This window comes from Thalassophryne amazonica, chromosome 23 (genome assembly GCF_902500255.1).
Source record: "Thalassophryne amazonica chromosome 23, fThaAma1.1, whole genome shotgun sequence".
NCBI lineage: Eukaryota > Metazoa > Chordata > Actinopteri > Batrachoidiformes > Batrachoididae > Thalassophryne > Thalassophryne amazonica.
The window spans coordinates 12,121,963-12,147,333 of NC_047125.1; positions in this window are offsets into that span (position 1 = coordinate 12,121,963).

Here is a 25,371-nt window from a genome sequence, read left to right on the forward strand (position 1 = left end):
TTATTGCAATAAATTGAGAAGTCTACAAAATGTCAGTTTGGCTCTTTTGGGGCGCCCTTAGAATGAGACAGACAATGAAAGAGGCTATGGGCAACCTACGAAGAATCCTTTTGCAAAACTGGAGAAGAAAATCACTGAACAGATTTTCTGCAATAAATCAACCACTATGAAAAGAGACTCTCTTTTTTTTTTTGCCCGTCTTGGGGGCCCTGGGGGTTGACAAAGATTCAGTCAGAAATTCCAAGTCAAAACAAGAAGACATTTCCCCCAAGGGCTGTATGCTCTGAATTTCAGGAAAATTGTTGTGAAAGTGTAGTGACACGGACCCACAACAGGGGGCGTAAATGAATGAACAATGAATGAGCCGAAAATAGAACACTTTACTGTTGTGAATGTGCATAACAAAATACAGACGGTTACAGAATTCGTATGCAGTCAGTCTACAGAGGTGACGTGTGGGCAGGCTCGAGGATAGAAGACGTCTGTCCAGAGAAGAACCGGATCCCACACGATTTCCACTGCCACCGAACCCGGAGGATACTGGAGCCGCCAAGTCCCGAGTCCCCAGGTGGCCACCGGCTGTCGGATCTGGTACTGCTGGCAGGAAGCAGAAACAGTTAGGTGTGGGTGTGTGCACACCCAGTAACACAGTCAGCTAAGCAGGTGGGAATTGCACCTTCACCTCCGCAATACTGAACACAGTCAATCCGCTAAACCTGACCAGTTGCTTGTCTTACGAGTCGTGAAGGGTGAGATCCCGCACCCTGCCGTCAACGACTGATTCAGCCTCCCGCTGACACAAGCAAACAGGTCCTTCTGAAAAGAATAAACAAACGGTTACGTGCAATACGGCACAGTATCTGGCTGAGAGAATTACCTCTAATAGTAGGCGATATCTCGGCAGCGGGGTGGAGATGTCGTCCGGCTTTTATGGAGCGGTTGATGAAGTGGAGATGAGTGACAGCTGTCATGAGTTGATGAGTGACAGCTGTCACTCCCGGATGTTCCCGTGAGGCGGCAGCGCCCTCTCGTGCCTGAAGCCCGCACTTCAGGCAGGGCGCCCTCTGGTGGTGGGCCAGCAGTATCTCCTCTTCAGCGGCCCACACAACAAAAATGCTCGAAACAGGTTTTCTTCAATAAATGGAAGAGTGTACAAGATGGCATTTTTGCCCTTTTGGGGGCCCTTTAGAATGATTCAAGGAGAATGAGAAATGTATTGTCTGGAGGTCGCTCCCAAAGAATCTTTTTTCCAAAATTATAGAAAATGTTGAAAGGATTTTCTGTAATAAATCAGTGTGCGGAAAAAAATGCATTTTTGTCATATTGGGGAGCCCAGCCGGTCCCACAGAGATGCAATAAGAAAGTCCATCTTACCGTAAGCAGACATTCCCCAAGGACTGCTTCTACCAAATATCAGAAAATGTAATATCAAAATTTCTGCAATTAATCGAAAAGTGTAAAATGTAGATTTTTTTTGTTGTTGTTTTGTTTTTTGCCCTTTTTGGGAGTCCTATGACTTTCAAGGACAACATTTTTCTATGCTGCAGGCAGCCTACCAATAATCTTTATAAAAATTATAGAACTGCAATAAATCAAACTGTGTGCAGATTTTTTTTTTCTTTTCTCTTTGGGGGCCCTGGTGGGCCCACAGAGATTCAGTAAGAAAGTCCAATATACTAGCGATGGGATGACTACTTGACTATGAATAGCGAACATCCGACTTGTCGACTATTTTATTTTGTGAGTCGACTAGTGGAAAGCTATTTATTAAGTTTATTTAACCCTTAGAAGAGTAGACCTGCTGGAACTACCACCACTCCCTTCACTCAGTAAAGAAAGTGTTTTAACCTTGGCAGGTCCATGACTAATGGTACCCGACTCATCAACTTATGATTTTCGCTGGTAATCCCAACTCTACAAACGTACCATAAGCAGATAGTTCCCCAAGGACTGCTTCTTAAAACTTCTGATATAAGATTTTCTGTAATTAATCAAAAAGTGTAAAAAAAAAAAACCCACATTTTTTGCCCTTTTGGGGGGGGGCTATGAGTTTCAAGGACAATGACATTTTTTTTCTAGCGTGTAGGCCGCCTCCCAAATAATCTTTACATAAAATTATGGAAAATTACATTGAAACGATTTTCTGTAATAAACTGTTCAGTGTTCAGCCCTTCAGGTTGGGGGGTACTGGTAGCCCACAGATATTCAGTAAGAAAGTCAAACATACAATAAGCAGACAGTTCCCCAACGACTGCCTCTGCCAAATATCAGAAAACCTCTAATATCAGATTTTCTGCAATTAATCAAAAAGTGTAAAAATGGCTGCTTGTTTTTACCCCTTTTGGGGGAGCCCTGGGGGCCCTATGAGTTTCAAGGATCAATGACATTTTTCTTGCCTGTTGTCAGTCTCCAAAAGAATCTTTATGCAAAATTATAAAAAATGACATTGAAAAGATTTTCTGTAATAAATTGAACAGTGTTGTGAAAAAAATACTACTTTTTGTTGCCTTTTGGGGGGCCCTGGTGGTCCCACAGAGATTCAGTAAGAAAGTCCAATATACCATAAGCAGACGATTCCCCAAGGAGTGCTTCTACCAAATATCTAAAAGATTAATCTAATAACAGATTTTTGTAATTAATTGATAGGTGTAAAAATTGCTTTTTTTCTGCCTTTCTGGGGGTCCGTTGGGGGCTCTCTGACTTTCAAGGACAATGATGCTTTTCTTGCCTGTAAATAGGCTCCCAAAGAATCTCCATGCAAAATTACAGAAAGAGATAGTGAACAAAATGTATGTGATAAATCAGTGTGAAAAAAAATGACATTGACATTGACAGTGAGGTTCAATCACAATGTCCAGTTTACCTTGATCAGACAGTCCCCAAGGATTCAGTATCCCAGTGGCTTTTTCAGAATTGCCGGACCTCTCAACTTGCAATGGGTGTGAATTTTGATGGCATTAGTCCTGCTGACCAAGGCCTAGGACTACAAATCAAGTCACTGTCCAACTATTTATGGACCAGTATTTTAATGGTAAATGGACTGCATTTATATAGCGCTTTTCCATCTGCATCAGACGCTCAAAGCGCTTTGCAATAATGCCTCACATTCACCCCGATGTCAGGGTGCTGCCATACAAGGCGCTCACTACACACCAGGAGCAATAGGGGATTAAAGGCCTTGCCCAAGGGCCCTTAGTGATTTTCCAGTCAGGCGGGGATTTGAACCCATGATCTTCTGGACTCAAGCTCAACACCTTAACCACTAGACCATCAAGATTTGTTTAGGTACGGAGGGGTGTTATTTCAAAAATTTTGGAAATCTATAAATGTTTGCATGGAATATGGAAATATACACGGAATAAACCATAACAGGATAATTTTTGGGACATTTGGTTCCAAAACCCCATATGGACGGAGCCGATGAAGGTATTGGGTTCGACAATCGATGAAAATATCAACAAAAATTTCATAACTCGAGAATCGCTGCACCTAGAGACTTAAAATTTTAAATATTTAACTTCTATAGTAACAATAAGCCTATCTGGTGTTTTTTTTTTTTTTTTTTTAAGAGTAATTGAAAAAAACTAATTTCAGTACATACATTACATCAGTTGAGTATAATCATCACATGTAAAAAAAAAAAAAAAAAAAAAAAAAAAAATGGCCACAATTAAGTAATTATAAGCAATACAGCGGTTTTCTATGTCAAAAGCACATGTACGATGCGCACTACTTTAAATTTTCAAATGCTCCGTCCATATGGGTTCTTGGACGCTAGAAACAAACCAGTTGTGACTCATTGCCTAAATATGTATAGATATCATAACTCTGTTCTGAACTTCTGAACTTTAGAATTATTCCCCCCAGCTTAAGTTGATCAAAAGTCCATGGATATCCATTTCAGGAGAAATAGTTTTTTTTTTTCCCCCCCTCTTCTTTTAAATCTACAGGGTTTTTTTACAGACATATTCACGAGGGATCTGGGGACTTGATAGTAGAGAAGACTTTGAAGACGTCTCTTGAAGTGCACTCAAATGTCAGTCACTGAAATGATTGTGAAGCCTGAGATGACTTGTGCATGGACGAGGAGTACACGCTGTATCTGCTGGAGATGTGGCATAATGAGAAGAGCGTTGTGCGTCTGCGGTGTGGCGAATCATCTTAAAATTGGTCTTCCACTTTCAAAATGTTACACGGGTGAGCGCTAACTTTAGCTCTAAATCAGCTTCACACTTTGCTCACAAAGGTGAACCCAACTGTTCAATTTATGCGCGAAGGAGGAAAGCGGTCCACGTAGAGACATACAGACGCATTAATCCAGTTTATGGGCAATTTGCTGCATGTGCCAGCAAAATTTGATTGCATTAGAGTTTGAAGTATGTGTCTCAATATCCCTTTTAGACGATTGTGTCAAATTTTTTAAAACACATGCTGTAAAAAGGAATAAAGCCTGAAATAGAGAGGCTTGGAATTACAGCAGATCCATGACCTCCGTGAGCGAGAGTACACCCGCCGCCCCGCATCCGGCTGCCCTCCTCCCCCTGCATCTAATCCTTCCAGAAGAGTTTAATTTACTACCCAGAGTCCCCTCGCACAATTTCTTTAAAAGTACATTTTATGAGACTGCAATTCCATTTCATAGGGAGCCCTGTACAGTAAATCCTATTTGCGAAGCCTCGTATGAGGTCACATTAACATGACAAAAGTGCCAGTCTGCAGTCCTGTGCTTTGCTCTTGCCCGTATTATCGCCTGCCGGAGTACTTTATAGGCAACCACAGCGGCAACTCTTGTCCATCACGAATGTCGCAGGAGCTGCCGCAGAGACAAGTGTTGATAGAATGGGAGATAAAAGCCGCTCAGACACACTAACAGCAGTAGACACATAATCGGAATCAATAATATATCAGAGGTCGCGCTCGTAAAAACTGCCGACTGCTTAAATGTTGTTTTTAGTAAAGTTCAGCAGGATAAAGAAATCAAAACGCTGAACAAATAGGGCAGACTGCAGAGAGTTGCAAATGTCACCACACTACATGTGCAAGCAGAAATTTTTCTCTAGTAGAACCCTACCAGTATTTGTTGAGTAAAAAATGTACGATACTGCCAACATATGACAGTGATTCCTAATGTTTAGTTAGCAAATATTTATGACAAAGAAATGTTTCAGGCTTGATGTTTCAGTTTAAACATGAACTTTATTATAAATAGCTACCAACATATCCCTTTTAGATATTTAGATATACCTTTGTATACTGGCATAGTTCCACCTTAGAATTGGAATATAATATATGAGATATACCTTACTGAATTTTCATGTAGTTGGAATACATCTAGCCGGCTGCAGCACCGTTTATCATATCAAATCAAATCAAATCGATTTTATTTATATAGCGCCAAATCACAACAAACAGTTGCCCCAAGGCACTTCATATTGTAAGGCAAAAGCCATACAATAATTATGGAAAAATCCCAACGGTCAAAACGACCCCCTGTGAGCAAGCACTTGGCAACAGTGGGAAGGAAAAACTCCCTTTTAACAGGAAGAAACCTCCAGCAGAACCAGGCTCAGGGAGGGGCAGTCTTCTGCTGGGACTGGTTGGGGCTGAGGGGAGAGAATCAGGAAAAAGACATGCTGTGGAAGAGAGCAGAGATCAATCACTAATGATTAAATGCAGAGTGGTGCATACAGAGCAAAAAGAGAAAGAAACCCCAGCAGTCTAAGTCTATAGCAGCATAACTAAGGGATGGTTCAGGGTCACCTGATCCAGCCCTAACTATAAGCTTTAGCAAAAAGGAAAGTTTTAAGCCTAATCTTAAAAGTAGAGAGGGTGTCTGTCTCCCTGATCTGAATTGGGAGCTGGTTCCACAGGAGAGGAGCCTGAAAGCTGAAGGCTCTGCCTCCCATTCTACTCTTACAAACCCTAGGAACTACAAGTAAGTCTGCAGTCTGAGAGCGAAGCGCTCTATTGGGGTGATATGGTACTACGAGGTCCCTAAGATAAGATGGGACCTGATTATTCAAAACCTTATAAGTAAGAAGAAGAATTTTAAATTCTATTCTAGAATTAACAGGAAGCCAATGAAGAGAGGCCAATATGGGTGAGATATGCTCTCTCCTTCTAGTCCCTCTCAGTACTCTAGCTGCAGCATTTTGAATTAACTGAAGGCTTTTCAGGGAAGTTTTAGGACAACCTGATAATAATGAATTACAATAGTCCAGCCTAGAGGAAATAAATGCATGAATTAGTTTTTCAGCATCACTCTGAGACAAGACCTTTCTGATTTTAGAGATATTGCACAAATGCAACTACCAACAATCGCTTTGAAAGAGTTAAATATGAACTGCAAAGTAAAAATCAGTCAGTACAATAAAAGTCAGTTTTTCACAGCATTAGTTGGCACATATTGAGTAAATGGACTGAGAAACTCCCTAAGCTAGCAATCAAAAGTTGAAAAACTGCTGCCTATGCAAATTTACAATAGTAACCTTCCAAAGTCTGTCAGTATTTACAGCGAGGATTCAGTCTCAGTTGGAATTTTAATTATTGATGTGAGGTGTAATGAATGATTTATCATCAAAGCCAATCAGAAGCCGGTGTCTCACAGTGCCACCTGAGGAATATTATATATTTATAACTCAAGGACATGCTGTCATTGTTTAGGTCTACCTTCCAACTCTTGGGTTAGAGCGGAGCAAAGCTTTGTTTTGCTTTCTATTGTACTTTGCCTTCAAAGTCAGTCGCTACTGGCTGTTCAGCAGAAAATGTACTCGGGAGGCAACTTGTGGCTTCCTTTAATGTGCGCTCTTGTAGGGCTCACGCCTCCCAACTACAGTGCCAACACTCTTTCCCCGTGGCTGCGCTCAATATGCACTGTTGTATTCTTATTTGGCAAAAAAATTAAAAATTGATGTTCCCATATTAAGAGGATTTCATAACTGTCCTTATGCATATATTCATATAAAGATAAGGTCAGAGGATTTGCATTTGCTCGAGAGTACCTACCAAGGATAAACAGTCAATTCTCCAGGTATAAAACAATGAATAAAGTAACACTCCATTTAGATTAATCTTAGTGAGGACAAAACTGTGCTGGGGAATGCATTTAGTGCACTACCATTAAACATAGCAAGATGCATAACAGTTTTGATGTCTTCTTTTACCCGAGACAGTAAAACAGGGTATTACGTCGATGTGGGCTATGTGCAAATTTTGCACGGTCTCGTTCTACAAAGTCACTCCGTCGTCAACAGCAGTGCTGCACAAATGATTGGGCCAAACTGATCATCGAAGAGAATTAACTCTCATACTCATTGGTGTTGTTGTAATTAAAGGTCGGGAAGGGTATTGTAAGACATATTGCACAAGTGATAATTAGGTGCCTTCTAAAATCCACAGTAAATTAATTAGTATCAAAGAATTCCGGCATCCGGGTGCAGATTCAGACATTGTAAATCAGGAAAGCCTTTTGCTGAATGAGGAAAATTATTGAAGTTGCGTTTACACCTTTCACAGATGATTAACTACATATATAATGGGTGTAGCAAAAATTCTTCAAGCAAAAATTACACATTGTCCACAAAATGAAAGGTTGGTTGGATCAAAGTGGGTTAAATAGTTAAGAAATATTCTTCTATATCGATTAATTTGTTTATTACTTTTTAGGTTCCATAAAATGTCAATAAAAGGTTTTAAAAATGTCAGTCAGTCGTATCCCAACATGATGCTTTGACCACCACCAGAAGATGTTCAGTTTACTGCGAGATAGGAGTAAAGCAGAAAATATTTGCATTAAAGAATCTGAAATTAAAAAAAGTTTAATGAATTATTGATATAATTGTTGATTTACACAATAGTCAGTTAATCATTGATTCATGGATGAATTGTTGGAGCTTTACCTCAATACTTTATTGCGAGGTGATGTTTTGTGGTTAAGCAGTGGTCTTGAGACCAGAGGATCCTTGTTTCAAATCCCTTCCAATCTGGAATATCATTAAGCACCCTTGGGTAAGGTCTTTAATCCCCACTTGTTGCGACATCATAGGGCTATGTAAAGTCAGACGGATTGGCTTTGGTGAAACATCTACAGTTGACGGACACAAGATATGGTTCTCTGTGAAGGAAATTAAGGGCCCTTTGTCAAGGTCCTTAATCCCCACTTATTGGGACATCATAGGGCTACGTAAAGTCAGACGGATTGGCTTTGGTGAAACATCTACAGTTGACGGACACAAGATATGGTTCTCTGGGAAGGAAATTAAGGGCCCTTTGGCAAGGTCCTAAATCCACACTTGTTGGGACATCACAGGGCTATGTGAAGTCAAACGGATTGGCTTTGGTGAAATGTCTACAGTTGACGGACACAATATATGGTTTTCTGCAAAGGAAGCAAGGTCCTTAATCCCCAGTTGCTCCCAGTGAGCAGTGAATGCTTGCATGGCAACACCCTGACATCAGTGTGTGAATGGGTGAATGTGAGGCATCATTGCAAAGCGCTTCAAACTTCTGATTCAGCTGGAAAAATGCTATATGAATGCAGTCAATTTACCATTTAAATTTATAACATCATAGATCAAGACATAAAATGACAAAATATGACGTCTGTTAGAAAAGTATCCGACCTTATTATTTTTTTCAAAAACCATATGGATTTGAATCACGTGTGATTACATCAGACATGCTTGAACCCTCATGGGCATGCAAGAGTTTTTTCACGCCTGTCGGTTACGTCATTCACCTGTAGGCAGTCTTTGAGTGAGGAGTGGCCCACCCTCTCGCTGATTTTTTTTTTCATTGTTTAGGAATGGCTCAGAGACTGCTGCTTTGTTTGATCAAAATTTTTTCAAAACTGTAAGGCACAACTGAGTGGACACCATTCGATAAATTCAGCTGGTTTTCGGTAAAAATTTTAACGGCTGCTGAGAGATTTTGGTCTGGTAGTGTCGCTTTAAGGATGGTCCACGGCGCCTGATGGCGATCTGCGTTTCGAGGCGGCAGCGTCTCGCCGTTTCAAGTTGAAAACTTCCACATTTCAGGCTCTGTTGACCCAGTAAGTCGTCAGAGAACAGAGAACTTTCAGAAGAAGTCGGCATGAGGAGTTTATTCGGACATTCCATTGTTAACGGACATTTTGTAATGAAAGAACGTGCGGGCAGAGTCGCATGTCGGGCCGGACCCGACCGCGGGGGGTCGCGACAGGAAAAACACCTCCGTTGGAAACCTTAATGGACAAGTTGGAACATGTCCAACTGTTAAACAATTTCTCAGTTACTCACTTGTTGAAAGCCATCAAAAGCCGCCTGAATTTTACAAATGGTTTTCAACACGGAGGTGTTTTTCCTGTCGCAGCGCACACAGATTCGCTGAGTCGTCACGGAAACAACTCGGCGAATTTGCGCGCACGTCTTTCATAACAAAATGTCCTTAAACAGTGGAATGTCCGCATAAAGTCCTCATGCCGACCTCTTCTGAATCTTCTCTGTTCTCTCACGACGTCCTGGGTGAATTAAGCCTTAAATTAGAATGTTTTCAGGTCGAAACAGGCCGACGACGCCTGGAAGCGCTGCGCGACATCCCGCTCCGTGGGAAGTCTTTACAGTGACAGAAACACCCCATAATCTCTCATCAGCCGTTAAACTTTTCACCGAAAACCAGCTTAATTTCTCGAATAGTGTCCACTCGGATATCCCTCACAGGTCCAGAAAAAATTTTGATAAAGCAACGCGCGCCGTCCGCAGCGGCTATTCCGACGGGCAGGATGGAGCACTCCTCACTCAAGGCCTGCCCACAGGCGAATGACGTCACCGACACGCGTGAAAAAACTCACGCATGCGCACGAGGGTTCAAGCTTGTCTGACGTAAAAACATATGAATCAAATTCATTTATTTTTTGAAAAAACTAAAGGACCGCTTTTTTTCATCACAGACCTCGTATTTTTGGTGATGTTGACGACAACAATAATAACAACCCAGTAATGAAAAATACATTTAAAAATCAGGAAGGTAGTAAAATGAAATTGGCAAAATAATATTTGCTTTGTAGAACTGAGTCGGACAGACAGACTTACCACACAGTACCATACTGTTTGCATTATTTAATAATTAATGTTAAAGAAATCCTAGACATATTCAGTGACTTGGAAATGTGAATGTATCTATCCCCTGATGTATCTGAAGAGAACTGTAAATAAAACTGATTATTTACAGGTATTATACCAAAGGGGCCCATTATTTATGCAACCCATCATCCCAGCTTTTATATTTTGAATTAATTTATATCAAATTGCAGAGATTTGCTTTAAGTTTAAAAAAAAAAATATCATTTTACAATTTTTATATATATATATATATATATATATATATATATATATATATATATTGAGACAGCCAATTTACTTTCTCTATTTGAAATTCCATTAACAAACGTAAAATGCGAGAAATACCGAGTGGCCGAATACTTTTACAAGGCACCATAATTGACAATTCCTGTTGAGGCCACAGCATTACACAGTAAAGTGGAGCAATCATTATCAAAGTAGACTGTTGGAGCGTTACACGTTTGTGAAAATCTCTCTCGGCTAAGCCTCGATCTGTTTTTAGCGTTCAAACCCATTTTCAGTAACCTGCCTAAAGTCAGAGGACCATTTGAAGTGACACTGGCAGCTATAGCAACAGGTAGGCGACAGACGCACCCATTGTTGCAGAGCTGGCCAACAGTTTTTGCTCTACTTATTTGGACATGATTTGGCCCTTCACACTGATTGTCATTTCAAAAGCCTAACAGCTTTTGTGTCGGTGGCAGGATGACAAAACATTAACGTGGACATGCTAAAATGTCTGTGAGGTGTACATAAAAAAAAAAGTTTTAGATGTGACAAAATTCTTCCGCCAGTAACAATTATTCAAGGGAACTGATATGCAAGAGGTTACACCGTAATGATGAACAGTATCGCCAAATCAGTGTTGGCCAAATGTGAAAATACTCTACATTTGTGAAATTCAACAGCATACTGGACATTTTTCTACCTTGGGAATAGTGGCACTGCTTTACTACAAGCCAGTTCTATTCACCTTAATAAAATCTGCAATAACATTTCTACCCTGTATATCAGCAAAGCGACAACAGCGAGGTATTGTTTTCACTTGGGTGTCTGATAACTCAAAAACAGTTGGACAGATTTCCTTCAAATTTGGTGGGAATAGTTCCTGGATAGGTGTCCAGAGGTGGTTTACATTAGATTGATCAATTTCAAGGGAAACATGGTCAGAAAACCTTTTTGTCCTTTTTGTAAAGCTCAACAACCAAGAAGTCTAGATGGCTGAAACTTGGTGGGAAGATTGGAGGTGATTAGATTTCGGAGTTTGGTCAAAACCTTTCTTTGGTATATCTCAACACCCAACACACCAAGATGGATCAAACAGAATGGGAACATTGCTTGGATAGATATCTAGAATTAACCAGTTTTTGGAGTAGTTTGGTCAAAGGTCAAGGTAGTGGAGAAAGGGGCCTGAAAACCACCTTTTTGGTATATCTCAACAACCAAGAAGCCCAGACAGGCTGAAACTTGGTGGGAATATTAGAGGTGATTAGATTTCAGAGACGTTTGGTCAGAACTTTTCTTTGGTATACCTCGACAACTCAGAAGCCTAGATGGATCAATATCTAGATAGATATCTCCAGGTGATCAGAGTTTGGATTTGTTTGGTCCTTTGTTGTATATCTCAACACCCAAACACACCAAGATGGATCAAACATGATGGGAATATTACTTGGATAGATATCTTGAATTAACCAGTTTTTGGAGTAGTTTGGTCAAAGGTCAAGGTCATGGAGAATGGGGCCTGGAAACACCTTTTTAGTATATCTCAACAACCAAGAGGCCTAGATGGGTGAAACTTGGTGGGAATATTAGAGGTGATTAGATTTTGGAGATGTTTGGTCAAAACCTTTCTTTGGTATATCTCAACAACTCAGAAGACAAGCTGGATCAAATGTGGTACCAATACTACTTAGATAAATATCTAGAGTTGATCAGATTTGGGATTTTTTTGGTCAAAAGGCAAAGGTCAAAGTAAAGGAAAGCATGGTCCAATAAAACGCCTTTTTTGTATATCTCAACAACCAACACACCAAGATGGATCAAACATGATGGGAATATTATTTGGATAGATATCTATAATTAACCAGTTTTTTGAGTAGTTTGGTCAAAGGTCACGTTCAGGGAGAATGGGGTCTGGAAAACACCTTTTTGGTATATCTCAACAACCAAGAAGTCTCGATGGCTGAAACTTGGTGGCAATAATAGAGGTGATTAGATTTTGGAGAGGCTTGTTCAAAACCTTTCTTTGGTATATCTCAACAACTCAGAAGCCTAGAGAGATCAAATGTGGTAGTAATATTACTTGGATAAATATCTAAAGGTGATCTGAGTTTGGATTTGTTTGGTTAAAAGGCAAAGGTCACGGTAAACGAAAGCATGGTCCAATTAAATGCCTTTTTTTTTGTATATCTGTCCATCTGTGCTCAGCATAACTCCAGTCCTATTAGTGCCAGGGTCTTCAAATTCACAGGGAACATTCTTGGGACACAGACCTTGGACAAGTGCAAAGATGGCTAACCTTGACCTATTTTAAGTGGTCACATTCTGTTTCCTGTTTTTATGGCCATTTTAGCATTGCATTATATTTGTATTATCATTTTGTCTAGATATCTGAGGTCTCGTTAATAAAATTTAACAGATATTCCAACAATGGTCAAAGACATAACACCAACAGCATAGAGGCAACTAGTATGACACCTATTGGTTCCCTATATGTTGACCTTCGAAATATAAATAAAATCATAAAAGCTTGTTATAAGAAATTTGTATACTCTTTTCTAATAATAAACCCTATCTGATTTTAATGGCATTTCATCATTGTAAAATCACCTTTTATGCATCCAGACATCCTTTGTTGCGAAATGAATTCCAGGAAATTGCACTAAATATTAAATTTCTGTAAGATTTTTCCTCACGATTCATAATCCACCACCAATACTTCATTGTACAATAACCTTTATCAGATTAAATCCCAGAATGGGAACAGTATGTTAGTTCCATTTGCAACCTCTGATATGAAAAGTGAAAAATGATGTGCAACCAAACCCAAGCTGCTGCTGAAATACCTTCACAAACTCGTGATTGTTTACTTCACTCCATGAACATTAGTTATTGCAGATGACAGCGACATGCATCATGACTAGTTCCAGCTTGTCAAGGAAAACTGTTTAATTTTTAATTCTTTCATAATTGTGATGTGGGACAGCAGAATTATGATGAACACACATAGCACTACTATTATTCTGAACACTACACAGCAGGAAGATGGGGCATAGCTGGGCCATTGGGGGCCTTTAAGATAAAAAAAAATAACATGAGTAAGAGCTACTGGATGAGGAATAGGGTGGATAAAGGAGTTAAAGGGAGAGGGTTCTGCAGAGAAGCTAGAGCCTGTTGGGATCTAGTATGTACAAAGCAGCAATTATACTTGATGAAGTGCCTCCTTCCACAGCCCCCTTCAGCAGTCATTTCCCACTAGTGCACGCCGCACCAACGCCACATACATCTTTCTGTTGCAAAAGATCTCATTAACGGCCAGTAGATGGGACGTCACTTATCTTTATCAAACACATGCATACGGGGGCCCCTTATGTTTCTCTGCCCTTATTCCTCACTATACCCTCCCTGTCTTTTGGACTCGAGACAATGTCTCAAACCAGTTTCACTTGGTAGCATGAAAGCAGACGGGAGGATAGTTCATTGAAATGGAACAACTTTAGTCATTACTAGGCAAATGGGGTTTTTATATATATATATATATATATATTTCTCAGTGGAAGAGGAGTGGAAGGATCAGTGACACAGTAATGGGCATAATTTGCACTGTGAAGTTAAGGCGAGAGCCGTGAGTATGGAAATGAAGGTTGATTTCTGTGTAGTAAATTACTTCTTCAGTCACACTCCTATTAAACATCCCAGCAGGCTTGTTAAATAGGGTTTTTATTTTGTTGATTTGGCTTTGAATTGGGGGTTTTCAACTGGTAGATGGACCGGCGCTCAAATCTGACCAAATACAGCAAAAAACAAAAAAAAAAACTTTGCAATGCCATGAACCCGAAGCTGCAATCTGGAGCGGCCGTTTTGACACCAAATAATTTCTGTATCTCTTTAACCCTTTGGGGTCCGAGGGCATTTTTTGGACTGTTCACTCACCTGGCATAAATGTTTTATTATTGCTGTTAACAGCTCTCTCCGCATCCCACAATCAAGTTTTATGTCTCTTTTTTCAGGACAACCTGTGCTTTCAGAATATATATCGATCTTTGGCTTTTCACGTGAGGTAAATCTGCCCTACGATTGGATTTTGGAAAACCATGTGACGGTGAACTAATTCCGATTGGACACTCACATTGCGCATGTCATCACACAGCTTCTATGAGGAGTACAAAGATGGCCGATGGCTGGCTTGAAAGTCTGTGGAGTTAACTTTTCATAAAAAAAGAGTAAGTTTCTATCTCATATCATTCATAAGTTATTTAGAATTTAGTAAAGCTTGGTCTTAGCCATTGTATACGACGGCGTCGGCCCCAGAGGATTAAGTATACACTGAGATAATGTAGATATTTGTGATATACACCAAACCACAACGTCTGCCCATCAACATCCAAATTTGAGCCCAGTGCCATAGAAGTCCATGTTAAAATGTCAAACTTCAGAGAAGAAATAGGTTCTTACATCGAGATACAAAAAAAAGCTGTTTTGGTCTCTGTTATAAAAGTTAATGTTGTTCAAGCTTTGTCAAATATATTTACCTTTATAACTGCCTTAGTTATTGATTGAACAATGCCATGGAAGAGGAAAGAGCACAGACAAGATTGATGACTGATTGTCTTATGCTACGTGATGAGACGATATGTGATTTAATCAGTGCATGATGAACAAGAAGGAAAGGACTATTTGTATAATTGTCTTATACCATCAAATAATTTCATTGAATGGACTGTATATAAGCGGCATGAAAACTGAATGTACTCGTATTTGTCTTCAGACATACACTCTGTATGACATCTACCTTTAAAGCTTTAAATAACAAAAGATCTTAGAAACTGAAACCTGTTTCTTCTGGTGTCTCATTTGTTGTCTGTGTCAGAGAGATTTTAGGTAATTTTCCTAACAGTCTCTAAATCTACTTTCCTTCCAGAACAACTGGGCCTGTACTCACAAAGCGTTGTAAAGCAAAAAGTAGCTCTTTGTGATGTTATTCCAAGAAAAATCTTAGAATTCCTCAAATTCTTAGACATTTCTTAAAATTTTCCCTTGGTAAGTTGAAAGTCATTCATAAAGGCATCGTAGGCCTTAAGAGAAGTCCTACGGGGAAAAACTGACTTTTAAGAAGCTTAAGCCCCGGTCACACGGCACTAACTAAGGACAGCGAAGCCAAAACAAAACAAGAAATTTGGACTTACTTTGACTTTCGGAGATATCGTCCTGCTTCGTTCCTGTAGCTGGTGCTTTGTCAGAATTTTCAAAACTGTTGAAAAATGTGAACGAATCCTGATGACAACTTCAATTCGTCCATCTTCCATTTTGCTTTCTGTCTTGACGGTTCCTCATCATTTGCATAGTTCCCGTTCCATCAGCGTTCTGTTTGATTGACTGTGGCTTAAACAACCAAAAAACGTCAATTAATGCATTGATTGGCAGAGTAAAAGACGTGTAGCAAATATAAATTCTTACCTGTTGGTTTCAGTGGGATTCATTAAATTCTGCAGAAATAATCCACATAAAGTGTCCTGATTATCCAAAACTGTTTCTAAGAAAAGTACCTCTGTAACACAGCTGTGCCGTGAGATCTCCTCTCTCCCACCAAGTCTTGACAATTAAATTATGCCATCAGCCACAAAGAAATAAAATAAAAATAATGTTAAAATTAGTCCATTTTGTTTCTGCGCCGAGCAGACAGTAACACTCACTGTAATATCCAAAGTGAACCTGAACTACACTACCCACAATGCTCCCTGCATCGACCGGCCAATCATGTTTTGAGCTTAATGATGATGTCATCAGCAAGCGACAGCCAAAAACACACAACAGACGGACTAAAATATTTGATTTTAGGGTTTACAAACACTTTACCACACACAGAAATATTTAACCCTAACTTTTAAGATTTATGTAATTTTATTACATGACAAATTCTCATTTACTTTTTTAGATAATTTTAATACAAACCTACCAAATAAACCTTACATGATGCATATTCATTACTGTAATAAATCCTTTTCATTTGAAATGCATAATCCTCAGTGTTATGTATTTAGTATTAATAAAATATAATTACTCTAAATCAATAATAATTACAGTATTTATTAAAATACATAAAGTATATTGTTTGAATTGCATAATAATTGTTACCTATGCCATTTATCTTGTATAGATAACATAATTGTGCAATTTAAACAATATACTTTATGCATTTTAAATAAATACTGTCATTATTATTGATTTAGAGTAATTATATTTTATTAATACTAAATACATAAAGCTGGGGATTATGCATTTCAAATAAATAGGATTTATTACAGTAATGAATATGCATCATGTAAGGTTTATTTTGTAGGTTTGTACTAAAATTATCTAAAAAAAAAAAAAGTAAATGGGAATTTGTCATGTAATAAAATTACATAAATCTTAAAAGTTAGGGTTAAATATTTCTGTGAGTGAAGCAAAAAAAAAAAAATGTTAGCGGACTGAAAGTTATCAGAACTAAATTTATCGTAAGATAATTGGTCCACTGATGGTTTTCAAAGTTATCTGAAAAGCTAATCCGATAGCAAAAACATTAGCTTTCATAATTATCGGTTTTCGGATTAGCTGAACTGTGCCCGCCACTGGCGTCAGCCAAATCTAGACTGCTCCAGCTGCAGAGACGAGTAGCAATAGCTATGGACCCACCTTGTCTGTCCTTTCTGAGCATTTTGTTCCAAATATCTGCCGTAATATGGTTTGTTGAACATTAACTGTCCTAACAGATCATCTAAGAAGTCCATGCTCCAGTATTTCTGTCGAGTGATATTTTCATGTTATTTAATTTGTTGTGTTTGTTGATGTTAGCTCCAGTCCACGCTAACCTAATACTCCACAGTGACTGAAGGAATGAGCTGGTCAACACAATATCATGCCAGTTTATGATAGCATTGCAAAAAAGTGATTCACAGGAATTTAACAGCTTGTGATGCTGTCATGAAATGTAGTAGATGGTTGTGATACTGTCACAAAATATTTTGTGACAGTATTTTGTGACGGAGCTTTAGCTTGTTTGGTAACTCTGATTTGGGGTGGTGTTTAAGCTTCTTTCGCCCCCTCCTTGATCAGGTGAATATTCTGTTAAATCAACAATAAAACATATTTTAAATATGCCCATATGGTGACCCGTTGAGTAGGTGTATTAAGAAATAATTTAAATGTTCTGAATTAATTCTGAGAGATGCATGTAATGCTAGCAAGCACCTCCTCAAACTAGGAATACCAAACACTCCTATGGCCCGAGTAATCATATAACCTTCACATGTTCAAACAGCATCTCCATGAGCCTGTCAGTCTCTCTTTCCATTTTCCATTCTGTCCACCTCTTCTCTCCTTTCTTGTATCTCACACCGTCCAACTACAAAGGTGCCCAGACGCCTGAAATCTCCAGCACTGATCTCCTCCGGCAAAAAAAAAAAGTGACCCACGTGGGATCTGCCTCACTAATCACTGCCTGAAACCACTCTGGGCTCACAATCCGAGAGATAAAGACAGCCCTGAGCTTTATTCAGCTTTAGCAGGCCTCAGCGGCTGTCTCTGTCAGGACTGACAAGCGAGGCTGTTTCTGAGGTGAAAAATCGCCGGCGGCCAGCCTACTGTGAGCTGCCTTTCCATCTCGCCATCCAAAAAGTTCTACCGCAATCTGTGGGACAACCACAAAGGAATGTCACCTCTGTACTGACATGACACACACAGCACAGCAGGTTAACACCAATCTGTCTGCATGCATAATTGTTTTTTCATGTTTATAATCATTATTGTTTTCGCTTTTTGCCCTCAAACTCTCAAAAGGTATTTGGATAATAAATGGTGAATAGCCAAGCCTACTGAGTCCTTCACATGATTGCACCGCATCCGCAATTAGGCATTCACATTAGCATTAATTAACATTTCATTTTATTGTGTGTTTGGGAGCAACTGTAGAGATGGTGGGGGCACATGCTGCATATTCTCATTGACCCATGAATACACAAGAATGCACTTTACTGGTGCACTAATAGCAACTCCTGATTACTGATCGCTGAATGAGTGGGGTTGTTAACTCTCAAGTAGTAGCCTATTTGACACTTCTGACAATGTTTCCGATTGTCCACAAATTATGCAACATATAGTGCAGAAGATAACTGGAAAAAATGCTTCAAATGGTGATGCAAGCACCAAATTTGGCACACGTACTCCTTAGACATTACTCTTTTAAGAATGCCGAGTGGCCACATGAACTTTCAATAGGCGGCAATGAAGGGCTCAACTGAAGAATTAGACAGGGGTCAAAATTTAAAAATGGAATACCTTTCAATATGACTGGAGGCAGGGATAGTGCATTTGTTTCCAGAGTGGAAGGTTCCAAGGTTAAGGCTATCCATGTTCACCACAGTGCGGAGAGAAATGTTGAACCAGCAATGCAAGTACCTGAACAGACTGCAAAAATAGTGCCTCCAGAAACAAGAAAATTTCATGCAGGAATACAAGCGTCTGAGCAATCACAACAATAAAAGTGGCAAATCAATGAAATAGTAGACATTCATGCACTGACAACGTGAAGATATTTTTATTCTTGTTGGTTTGTCCAAAAAGATGACATTTAATTGCGAACTCAGGTGAAGCAAGACAGATCTGGGTCCTCAATGGACAGAGGTTGTGCAAGAGCTTGTTCCAAAAAGTGCCCTGAACACAGATTACAAAAGTATTTTATAGACAGTCAGAGACAATAGGTGGAGCCGAATTTCTATTGGCTAGTATCAACTGAGATGTATGTGTGTGATCAAAATATTATATCATGTTTAAACCATGTGCTAACTAGGTCAAAATTGGAAAACATAAAAACAGGGCCTTTTGATAATCAAGTTTTTTTTTTGTATATCAAAATATTTTTGAAAAATATTTTCTAGCTGCCCCAATCCCATCTGGCAGTAAACTGAATATGTTTGGGATGCGGACAAAGACATCTAGATAACAATGACCAACATTTTTCACCATTTTTTGACATTTAATAGACCTAACAACTTATCAGTTAATCAAGAAAATATCAACATTGATGTCGATGTCAAACTGCTGGGATAGGCTCCAGCCTACTATGACCCTATATTAGAATAAGCAGGTATAGAAAATGAATGAACGCCAATGTCAATTATCAGAATGGCAATTATCAGTCCGTTTCAGTCAAGTTCACAAAAACAAATTCTATTTTATTGGTTGACTTCCACTGCCAGAAACTGGAATGCAGTGTGTGTAAGTCATAGTTTAAGTTGTATATTTGGACAGAAACAAACATTTTCACTTTCAGGGTCTGAGCCGTTGACAGGTAGACACTCGGCTACAGAGATGAGCTCCAGGATTAATTTCACTAGAAGCTTGGTCATTATAAAACGGTAAATGCTGACATTTCAGGCAGCGTGTTATTTTGACTGACTGCCTATTATAGGGTGTAATGCGGCGCACAAATGTATACTTCAAGCCTCAGTGCTTCAGCAATGGCCAGAGAGAGCAAATGGCTCAATCTACAGGTTTTTATTTAGCAAGGTCGCTCAGGACATTAGCAGGGTGGGACACCGGCAATGCAACATCACACAGAGAAAATGTTGTTAGCAGAACTGTTTGCCACAGAAGATGACTGCACCATTAAGAGTCTGTTCCATTTGCAGTGTATTAGTCCTGTTTATAGACCATAGAAGGTATAAATCCATTGTTTGTTTGTCTGTTTCCAGGTTGTAAAGATGTGAAGTCACAATTTCTGATCAGTGGGCCTAACTTGCTAGTTGCATGGCTTGCAGGCTCCTTGTTTTCACTATAAAAACAATTCATGAGCATGGAGCTGTGAAATCCCAAACTGGTATACTGCCTAGAGCCCAACCGATATTGATTTTTGGGGAGCCGATATTAGGCAGCAAAAAATAAATAAATAAAAATATGTACATAAAAAATGGCAGTGATTCCTAACATTTCATTATCAATCCATTATGACATAATGTCATTAAGGCGAAATGTTTTTACAGTTTAAACGTGGACTTTGCAAACAATATTTACCTCCACCAACTACAGTTGGGCAGAATTTAATCACAAAAACCATTTAATGTATATTTTGCATTATATCTTAATCAAGTGTGCCCCAATCACTCTCATATTTGAAAGTGGGGTACAGACTGGCACTCAGTATCGCCTGACAAAGTTTGATCTGGATCTGATCCGGATTGTGGATTTTGTAGACATTTGAATTTAATATTAAAAGCCTATTTGGTGTACGCTTTGAATTATATCTCAATCAAAAGAGCCTCAGTCACTCTCATTTTTCTGTTATGCTGTGTTTGCACATAACAATGACAAGTCATGAATGCCACAAAGTATACATTCTTGGCCGTTGATTACAAATGTGATGATTGAGGCAGAAGCGTCAGGAACTGTTGCAACCTGTTAACACGCGTTACGATTAATGGCACATATCGCTTGCGAATTATGAGGAACCATTACACACGGTCAATAATAATGTTCCGCGCTTTTGCGCACTAGCAGGTGGAAGACCTGCAGGAGCGTGCTGAGGAGCATTGGAACGAGACTTAGCCAACTTTGCGATACTGTTCTTCTTCGGCATAGTGCAGCAATGAAAACTGATTGTGCGCACGTGGGAGAAGTGATTCGTAGTGGCGCGCAGTGAAATGCGACACCGCATTACAATTAGGTTTTGCGTCAATTCGTAACAACACGTGACAGTATGGGCTCCAAGAATCATCACAGGAACCACTACGAACGCTGTCACTCTACGTTAAGGATTGCCACTAATCAAGACGAATCAACATGCTCAGTTGCAAACTCCACGACATGACGTGAAATGAATGTGGTGCGTAACGTTCGTGGAAGATTTTTTTTTTTTTTTTGACAGCCAAAAACATGCTCCACGAACATCACGCACCAACAGGCACTGTTAAGAACCCTATTCAGATGTGTTAAGTCATGTTAAGAATGTCAGGAATGCACCATGAATGACAGAAATATGATATTCGGAACGCGTCCTGCCTATGTGTAAACGTAGCATTATGGATTTACCTACATCACCAAAATTGGATTGGAGGTTCCAATTTCTAAGCCTGTTTGTCTTCCAGTTATCAGTGGAAAACCAAGTGCCAAAAAGCAACGACAAACTGGGCATAGCACAAATAACCTATGTTCTGTGAAAATGATCTGAAAAAGAATTCAGAAACTGAAAAATTTGGGGGAAAAAACAGACAAAACCACAAAAATATGATCGCATTTAATCACATCTAATTTAGCTTATGAAAAGCCACTTCTAACAGGACTTTGATGCTGAAAAATTTTTCCCAGGTAAAATTTTGTGGAGATTTGCGCTCTGAGTGCAGTGCTCAACTTTGCTACAAAATATGCAAAGCCAAAATGAAACGGAATCCTATCTGGCATCCGAGCCACCATTTGTCTCTGGTGGCTGTAAACAAGCCCAGTCTCACACTTTTTTGTGATACCATCACAAAATGCATCACATTTTCGTGACGAGGTCAAGTTTATCTCACTTTTACTGACTCCCACAGCCACCCCACATCACCCAAAATGTCTTAATTTCATTTCAATTTATTCAATTTATAAAGTGCCAACTCACGACAGCGTCGCTCCAAGGCGCTTCACACAAAACAATTCAAAAACAATTTAAAATGAATGCAAAAATGAAACAAAAAAATTAAAAAGCACAATTAAAAGATCAAAAAAAGCACAATAAAGTAGTAAAAATTAAAAGAATTAAAAAGGATGCTAACACGATATGCTAACCATAGGACTAAGAAAAGAAATTTCTTCAGTCTTGAATGTCTCCACAGAATCTGTCTGTCTTATTGACACTGGGAGACCATTCTGTAAGACAGGGGCATGTTAGGAGAAGGCTCTTTGACCCACAGACACAAAGTAGTCCTACATCCTGTGAGCGCAAACCCTGGGCAGGTACGTAGGGTTTCGCTATATTTAGGGCTTCGCTATATTTCGCCGATGTGGAGGCCAAAGGGCATCACAGGATAAAAAAAAAAAACAGTAATACCATTGCAAAATAATTTCATGATATCATGATGGTATCACGAACAAATTTTCATGATGCCATCACAAACTGGAGTGAAATCTGATTCCTTGTAAAGCACCAACTCTGATTGAAAATGAATGGCAACTGGTTGTTTTGCCTCTCTCTTGAAGCTACTGCGACCTATTGGTGATGAGGTTCCAGACATGCTTGATAGCATTCTAAATAATGCCATCAGAGTGCCCTATGTTGGACAAACTACATAATAGCACCATTTCCAACAGCAAATGTGTTTTTTCTGGTTTATTTGTTTTCATACATCATACGGACAAAGTGAGGAGCCTTGGGGTGATTTTTGATCCCACGCTGTCCTTTGACCTCCACATCAGGGAGGTTAGTAAGACTGCTTTTTTCCATCTGCAAAATATAACGAGGATCCATCCCATCCTGTCTATGGCCGATGCTGACACCCCGATTCATGCTTTTTTTTTCTTCTAGACTGGATTATTGTAATGCCCTATTTTCAGGGTTACCGCAATCCAGCATTAGGGGTCTTGAGCTGGTTCAGAACGCTGCTGCCAGACTTTTGACACAAAGCAGAAGGTTTAAACATATCGCACCCATTTTGACATCTTTACACTGGTTTCCTGTCTCGGTGAGAGTATTTTTAAGGTTTTGTTGTTGACTTATAAAGCTGTTCATGGACTGGCGCCATCTTGTCTGGCCAATGTGGTGAAACCCTACATGCCGGGGTAAAGAAGTCAGTGGGTCAAAGAGCTTTTTCGTATTGTGCACCCGCTCTGTGGAACAGTCTTCCTGCGACCGTGAGGCAGTCGGAGTCCATGAACATGTTTAAGTCAAGACTTAAAATCTATTTTTACTCTCTTTCTTATGAATAGTTTGGATTTTTTTATGTATTTGATTTTTTTTATTTTTATTTATTTTAAATTTCATACTGAACTGTTCTGTGTGAGGCGCCTTGAGGCGGCTCATGTTGTGATTTGCCACTTTATAAGTTGATTAAATTGAAATTGAATTCATATCATCAAAAAATACACATACTGATATACTTCTGAAAGGCTCATATCAGCTGATATTTCTGTCCAACTCATATATCGATTGGGCTTTAACACTGTCACAAATTTAAAGCGCAATACTTCACAATGACAATTGTTGGCTTCTGTAATCCACGATAAATCCAGTCGCTCAACTTGCAATGGTACCCCACTTGAATTTAAAGAATATCTATCAATGACCAAGCTGGTTTTTGCAGCGCACTGGCTCACGTAATTTCGAGACAGGCACTCCGTCTACTTCAACACCCCATGTTTCGATAAAGCTGCCACTCATGGTTGAGTACAAGCATTGGTTTTCAAGGTTTTACAGCCTTGGAAGTGGAACTTTGTCACAAGTCAATGCAGCTCCCCAAGGGGACTACTTTGCTTCCCACCGGGGGATGAGAGCTATGTTTGTTCTTTACAAGTGTCACCCCTCAGGGTGTCACATAATTCTAGCCTGTATCCCGATTCTATTTTGCTTTTACAGCCTGTTGTCATATCGGGTGGTCAGCGGGTCACACATTGCTGAACACACCCGTCATAAAGGCCCCTGTTCCAGGGGAGGAATAGAGTGCGCTTTTTTTATGGGTCTAATTGGAACTTGGCAGTGCGGCCATGTGGGCTGCTGGGCGGATTAGACTGGTGGCTCAGTTGGCTGACTCCTGATGGAACACTATGGACCCAATTCAGACGCTTCCCTTGTTACCCTGGAGAGAGAGGGACAGCATGTGTGGAGATGGCGAGGCGGTGGGAGGCTACAGCTCTGCTCCAAAGCGATTTGTCTCAGCCAAAAGGTTCCCTTGTCCTTCACAGATGGCTGGGCATGCACCCTTATTAGTGGTAGAGAAAGAACAGCAAAAGGAAAAAGCAGCCAGAAGAGACACCTGTGTGTCTAGTTAACAAATAAAACCTTGCTCTAATCTATGCACACATTGAAGGCGATTTAAACTTAAACTAACAAAGAAAACATATAAAGTATTTCCAGCGTGGGATCGGATATAAAGTTACTGAGCCGAGCACAATCCCAAGACTCTTTTGAAAGAATATGTATTTTCATACCATGGGGCTAAAGTGATGAAAATAAAGCTGGACAGAGAAGGGAGGAGGTAAAGGAGTGGCTGGATTTTGTCAACCTTCATGAGACTTTTGTTTCCAAAGTCCTCTGGCAATATCAGTGTTATCGGAAGCCATAAAATCAATTTCGCTTAAGTTGAAAACAAGGGGAAATTGGGATATCAATGAGGGGGTTCTTGACGTGTTTGGCTCTTTCAGACAGTCCAGGGTGGGTCTCCAAGAGTTGGTTCTTTTCAGTTCTTCTAGTTTCTACAATATTTTGTTTTTTACCCAAGGCCAACATATTTTGCCATCGGTATTACAAAAACCTGGCGTCCATCCGTCCATCCGCCCCTCTGTGTACAGCATAGGTTAATTTCTATTACTGATACGGTCTTCAAATTCAATCAATCAATCAATCAATTTTTTTATATAGCGCCAAATCACAACAAACAGTTGCCCCAAGGTGCTATTCAAAGGGAACATTCTTGGGACACAGACCTTGGACAAGTTCGAAGATGGATAACCTTGACCTATTTTAAGAGGCATTTTAAGACATTAAAATGTCACATTCTGTACCTAATTTTATGGCATGATCTCGCAGATGTTAGCGCATGAGCGTGGTGACGTCGTTTCCTGGTGTTGCTAGGTGCTAACTTTGCTTCATATGTTATGTAAAAGCTCGTGAGAAATAAAGACTTTTAAAACTGAAAATGCTGTGTTTGTAACCTGATAACACCTCTGGAAGGACGTTAGTGTGGTCATGCCACTTCCTCATTTCCCTAGCTGCTAACTTCGCTTCATGTTTTGCTAGAAATAACACCTTTCTCATATTTTATGTAAAAGCTAGCAAGAAATAAACACTTTTAAAACTCAAAATGCTGTTTGTAACCTGATAACACCTCTG